This window comes from Molossus molossus, unplaced genomic scaffold, assembly GCF_014108415.1.
Source record: "Molossus molossus isolate mMolMol1 unplaced genomic scaffold, mMolMol1.p scaffold_m16_p_5, whole genome shotgun sequence".
Lineage (NCBI taxonomy): Eukaryota > Metazoa > Chordata > Mammalia > Chiroptera > Molossidae > Molossus > Molossus molossus.
The window spans coordinates 2724861-2731412 of NW_023425388.1; positions in this window are offsets into that span (position 1 = coordinate 2724861).

Here is a 6552-nt window from a genome sequence, read left to right on the forward strand (position 1 = left end):
AGTCACCAGAATCGGGAACAAGTCTTCCACACCCTTTCCACGTGTGACCTGCCAGACCAGCCCCGGGCTCGTCCACAAGTCCATTCCGGAAGGCGCCACCTCCTGGCGGGGCTGAAGCAGCTCTGTGCTGGCGCGGCCGGGCGGCCGGTGTGTCCTGCTGGTTGGAGCTGTCACGTGCTCCTGGGGCTGCTGTCACCCGCCTACCCTGCGTCCCAGGGGACATCCTCAGCTTTCAGGGGAGATCAGAACGTTTGGTCTTTTCTCTTGATGCTGCAGCAAACCCTAGGGGGTTTCCTTAGGGAAGCTGAATACCACTACCACTAAAACATTTTCTGGAGAAAAGTTTACTCTAGAAAACATCCGCGGATGCCGGAACCTGGTACTTAAAGCTTTTCAGAGGAATTCTGTCCATTTGTCCCAAGGACATTGGCTCCTGTATTACAGTTACCTGTGCCTCTGTGGCATCTGCCCTGGCCAGTTTGTCTCGGCAGTTTGAATGTCGGCCCTTGGACCAGATTCACGGGTTCAGTTCCAGTCACGGGCATGTACCTCGGTTGCAGTTCGGTCCCCAGCCCCAGTTGGGGTCATGCAGGAGGCAACCAATCAATGTGTCTCTCTCACATCGATGTTTCTCGCCCTGGCTGGTTTGGTTCAGTGGTTAGTGTCAGCCTGTGGTCCAGAGAGACCCGGGTTCGGTTCCCGCTAAGGGCATGTACCTCGGTTGCAGTTTGTCCCCAGCCCTGGTTGGGTTGTGTGGGTGGCAGCCACTCAATGTCTCTCTCTCTCTCTCTCTCTCTCTCTCTTCCTCCCTCCCTCCCTCCCTCCCTCCCCACCCCCATTCTGTCTGAACAAAAAATGGAAAAATGTCCTCGGGTGAGGATAAAAAAAAAAAAGTCCATGTTTCTCTTTTTCTCTCTCTCTCTCTGTCTCTGCCCCCCCCCCCCTATCCCGGGGTGAGGGTTAAAAAAAAACAGGTAATCTTTACAATACAGTGAGACTTCCTGAGTCCTACCTTATTAGAACAATAGCTGCTTATCAGAATCCATAATCACTTAAGTTATAGAGAAATGGAAAACTAGTGAGTTACTGTGATGTGTTGAGATGGGGCGTGAGGTTCGTGCAGTGCGTGGAGAAGCCTTGGGACCAGGAAACGCAGCTGGTAAACGTGAGGGGTAGTTCGGAGGAAGGACTCGGCCGCCTCGGTGAGAGGTAAGGGCGGCAGTCAGCTCTCACTGCGACCCAGCTGTTTGCTTCAGGTCGGGCCGTGTCGCCCTCCACCACCGTGTGTGCCCACGCAGGGCCAGCCCGTGTCACCCTCCACACGGCCTCCACCGCCCGTGTGTGCCCACGCAGGGCCAGCCCGTGTCACCCTCCACCGCCCGTGTGTGCCCACGCAGGGCCAGCCCGTGTCACCCTCCACACGGCCTCCACCACCCGTGTGTGCCCCACGCAGGGCCAGCCCATGTCACCCTCCACCACCCGTGTGTGCCCACGCAGGGCCAGCCCGTGTCGCCCTCCACCGCCCGTGTGTGCCCACGCAGGGCCAGTTGCTGAGCATCGAGGAGAGGGGGAATACAACTGGAAAGAACACCTAACTTTAAAAGTTACATCGTGCTTTTCAAAGGCACCTGTGCTCATTTTCATGTTACTTGATGTGTGGGTGGTTCATGGAGATCCTCGTGGGAGGAGGTCTGGGGGACCTCGGGCAGAACTGTCAGCTTCCCTGGCTGCAGCAGGGACCAGGGCAGGAGCTGGAGCTGCCCGGAGCCTGCTGGGATGTCATAATTTCGGGCCAGTGTTTACCCAGGAGTCTCTGCGGGTAGAGGAGGTCCGCGGGACCTCGGCACGTCTGCCACGCCGCTGGTGTCATGGGGACCGGGAAGGCCTGAGGCGGTTCTGGAGAATCCCCACGCTGACCAGAGGCAGGGAGTTGAAGGCACAGCTGTGGGTCGGCCTCCGTCTGTGGAGGAGGAGGTTAGGAGCATGTCCTGGACCACGCCACAGCCACCCAGGCGCCCTGCCCCAGCCAGTGTGTCTGTGCAGCACGCAGGCCCTGATTCACCAGACAAGCTGTGCCCACTGCATCCCCCACAGACACAGGGAGATCTCAGGCGCTATCAAAGTCGCCGGCACGGTTAGGTCCCTACGGCTTGGGAGCATCTTCACGTCTGAGACCCTGTGTTTCTGAAGGGACAAGCGTTGGGCAGCACCAGCAGACCAAGCCTCCTGGTGTTGACCTGTCTTCAGGACGGGACCCTGCAGCCCCTCCCTCCTCCTTCACACCTTCCTGAGCCCCCGTAGCTGAGCCTGGGGGTGCTTGTTTGTGAGCTAGCGGGACTTTTCCTGAAACACCATGTACTCCAGAGCAGTGGCCTGCCTCAAATTAGTGTTGATCCCTGGCTGTGAGCTCAGTGGTTAGAGCATTGGCCCATGGACCGAAGAGTCTCAGATTCCGTTCCAGTCAAGGGCACATACCTGGGTTGCAGGTTCAATCCCCAGCCTGGTTGGGGTCATGTGGGAGGCAACCAATCGAGGTGTCTCTCTCACATTGATGGTGTTTCTCTTACATCAATGTTTCTCTCCCTCCCTCCCTTCCACTGTAAAAATCAATGGTCAATGGAAAAACATCCTTGACGGAGGATTAACAAAAAATAAAAAGATATATTCAAACAGTGATAGTTCTTGGAGAGGCTAGCTAGGATCTAGGCATTCATGTGGAAGGCTGTGTCCTCAGCCAGAACCAATGCTGTGTTGACATGTAACGCAGGTGGATGTGCTCTCTCCCACGCGCACCTGTTCTAGGCATAGACCTAAACTGGCAGTGCTGCTGACTTCAGCCGACAGCACGTCGCAGCCCACAAAGACCTATTTGAAACACATGATTCTGAGCACCCTTCTCCCCGCTGTCTGACGTATGGCAGGTCCGAGCGCAGCTCTGGAGTTTGGGGACCAGAAACCTCTCACCTGTGACCTTGGCTGCCTGGCGTGTCCTGTCTCTTATCTGGTGTCTGTCTGCCCACTCAGGTCCGCGGGTGGGGGCTGTGCAGGGAGGGTGTGCAGGACGTGGTGATTGAGGGAAGAAACAAACTGAACCAGGGGCATGCCTCCGACTGTGAAGCTGTGGAAGGACATACCGACGTTTTCGATGTTTCTATGCAAATATGTTTTGTTACAGTAATTTCATTTGTATTTGTGTCTTAAACCCTGTTGATGTCAAGTGTTATATAATAAAACTGGGACCAAAAGTATTTGATTTCGTTGTTGTGCTTGACCTTAGTAACTTGTGTACACCACAGGTGCCGCAGCTGGGACCCTCGGGGATTCCCTCATAGAGGGGCCGGCGGGCCTCGTGCTGGGGACCTCATCTGGGGGCAGCGCGGCTGCAGCCACCCCGCCCTGGACGGGGCCCCTGGCTCTTCACAGCCTCCGCTGGGGACTCCTGAGCAGCCCGGCCAAGTGAGCGCGGGTGCTCGCCCTGCTCAGGCACCGGCTGCTCTCCTTTCCAGACACTTCTCTCAGGACCAGCTCCTCTTAAGGAGACGCCCAATCGCACCTGTAAAGCCATCTCTCCTGCCACCCAGACTTGGAATCTGAAGCTGAACACAACTGACGTTCAGTTGGGAACCCTCTGTATTAGCGTGTTTAATAAGCTTTCTCAACAGTTTTCAAAACGTACAGGAAGCAAATATTTAACCAATTCTCTGATGCCAGAGAAAGGCCCCGCTCCTTACGAGCAGCAGCACCAGTCACGCGCGCTGTGCCCTGCCCTTGCTGGGGTTCGGTGTGCACCGAACACCCCGGGCGGCACGCACAGGCGTACGTGCTGCGGATCCTAGTGGTGGTGTCTCCACTGCTGGAGGGCATAAATATTGTCTCCCCCACCTGAGGGAAAATGCAGGGAACGGAAACTGGGGGTCTTCCGTGCAAGGCCGTGCCAGGTCCCTGCCCTGCCAGGTCCTAGTGTCCTCGGGTGTCAGCGAGGTAACCAGAGACGGAGCCGGATTGTGCGCTTTGTTACACCGGCGGCTGGGGGCTCTCGCCAAATCCTCAGCAGCCCGCCTTCTTTGTTGCCCACTTTTAAAGGCACAAACTACAGAGGAAAAAAAAAAACACTACGTTTTCTCGGCGTCGCTTTTGGCACCGTTAAGGGGCCTGATACAGAGAAGGGGGAGAGAGGAGCTGTTAGAGGTGAGGGAAACCACTAATCTCGTTTTTCTCATGGTTCCTCCGAGTCTCCCAAGGCCATCATTAACCCTTATCTTATAGTCTGCTTTGGGTTTCTCAAGGCCCTTATGTTTACAAGAAAGAGTCTGCCCGGGTGTGTACGTGCGGTAGCAGAGGGTCAGAATGGAGTTATTACATCCCCACTGGTTTTACGTACAAGTCAAATCATTGACTTTTTTTTCTCACTAAGGATACTAACGCTGCCCCTGTATTATTCCAGAATTATTGGCATAGAAATAGCAGGTTTTGCCTAGTGCCACACAGAGTCCTCCCTGCTGGAGGAAAGGGAGATCTAAACCTCGCCTGTTTTGCCCTGGCCGGTTTGGCTCAGCGGTTGGAGCGTCGGCCTGCGGTACAGAGACCCGGGTTCGGTTCCCACTAAGGGCACGTACCTCGGTTGCAGTTTGTCCCCGGCCCTGGTTGGTCGTGCGGGTGGCAGCCACTCGATGTGTCCCTTCACGTCGATGTTTCTCTCTCTCTTCCTCTCTCCCCCTCCCGCTCTATCTGAACAAAAAATGTAAAAATGTCCTCGGGTGAGGATTAAAAATAAATAAATAGATAAAAATAATAAACCTCGCCTGTTTTGTATTGCCCAGAGTTATACTTAGGTGGGTGTATGCAAGTCCCTTGCCCCTGGATATCCCTCAAAGTTAACTTGGGCTGGTCCCATGTACAGTTGTCAGCATTTGGGGTCTGGGAAATTGGCTCCGAGAGGCCTAGCCCTGTATAATAAGGTGGCCTCGAATTTAGGCATAACCAGCAGTCAGCCCCTATGCCCTTCCTGTGGCCTAATAAAGGTCTGGCTAATGACATCAATCTGAATGGGGTCAGAGTTTCCCATAGGGAAACCCTTGGTCTTGGTTAACCTTCTAAGATCTATATGAGGGTCCCTGCTTCTCAGATAGCCCTTAGGAGTAAACATGGTGTCACAACCCCGAGATGGACAAAAGTATTCACTTGCATTCAGCAACTTGCAGTGACTATACCGCCCCCTGGGCATATAGAGATCCCTACCCCTTGTAGTCCCCATTCCCCCGTAGGCGTCCCACAACCCCAGGGAAGGGGCCCTTCTATGTCTTCTGTACTATCCTCAGTAATACCATCTATGCCTATGGTGTCCTTCATGAGGTCACATAGGTCGAGATTGAAAACAGGATTTTTCATTCCCTTTGTGGTGACATTTCTTAAGGCCTCCCCTGATATTCCATTTCTAAGTTCCCAGTTCCATTGGGGCTCAGATCTATACAGATTGCCCTGTACAGTTATAATCAGAAAAATCAGGGTCCCGATAAATGCAAGAGTCTCATCTTTAAGGGACCTGGAGAGGCCTGGACCGTCCATTCTGCTCTTTCCCCTTCGGCCAGGAATGGTGCAGCCAGGTCGGGATGCCGTTGACCTTGACAGCCGTCCGTGTAGTCAGGATGACAGTGTATGGTCCCTTCCAGGCCGGAGTTAGTCCCTGGGTGGTGAACTTCTTTACCCACACTGAGTCCCTGGGCTGGAAGAGGTGCACAGGGTCCGAGTGAGGTGGGCACAGGCAGGGCATCACAGTTGTGTTTATGGATGGCCTTCTGGGTGGACTGCAGAGCCTGCAAGAACTTGAGTAAGAAGCAGTTGTGAATTTCAGCCTTCAATTCTTCCCTGAGCTTGGGAAGAGTGGGAAGAGGCCTACCATACATAATTTCATAAGGGAAGAATCCCTCCCTGTATGGGGTACACCTCAACCGTAAGAGTGCGAGGGGGGGGCAGAGTAGTCCAGTTTTCACCGGTTTCCAGAGTAAATTTGGTTAAGTTTCCTTTAAGGTCCTGTTCATGCGCTCTGCTGCCCTGAGCTCTGGGGTCAGTAGGCACATTGGCGTTTCCAATTCATATTTAATACCTTGGCTATGTCCTGTGATATTTTTGCTATAAAGGCAGGTCCATTATCTGACCCTGGAGTTATAGGGAACCCGAATCTAGGAATTATTTCCTGGAGTAATTTCTTAATTACAATGGTGGCTGTCTCTGTTTTAGTAGGGTAAGCCTCAACCCCAGAGAAAGTGTCTAAACAAACTAGGAGGTATTTATATCCTGACACTGGGGGCTTAATTTCTGTAAAATCTATTTCCCAATGTTCCCCTGGGGATGCTCCCCGGGCCCAGATTCCTAGGGGCGCTTTTCTACCCTGCCTGGTATTAACCTGGGCACAGGTCATGCACCTGGATACAGTGCTACCCACTATATTATCTAACTTGGGTATGAAGTACCTGCCTCTCAGGAGTTCACTAATCTTGGTGTGGCCTAAACGAGTGGTTTGGTGCAGCTGGTTGACTACAGTCCTCCCTGGAG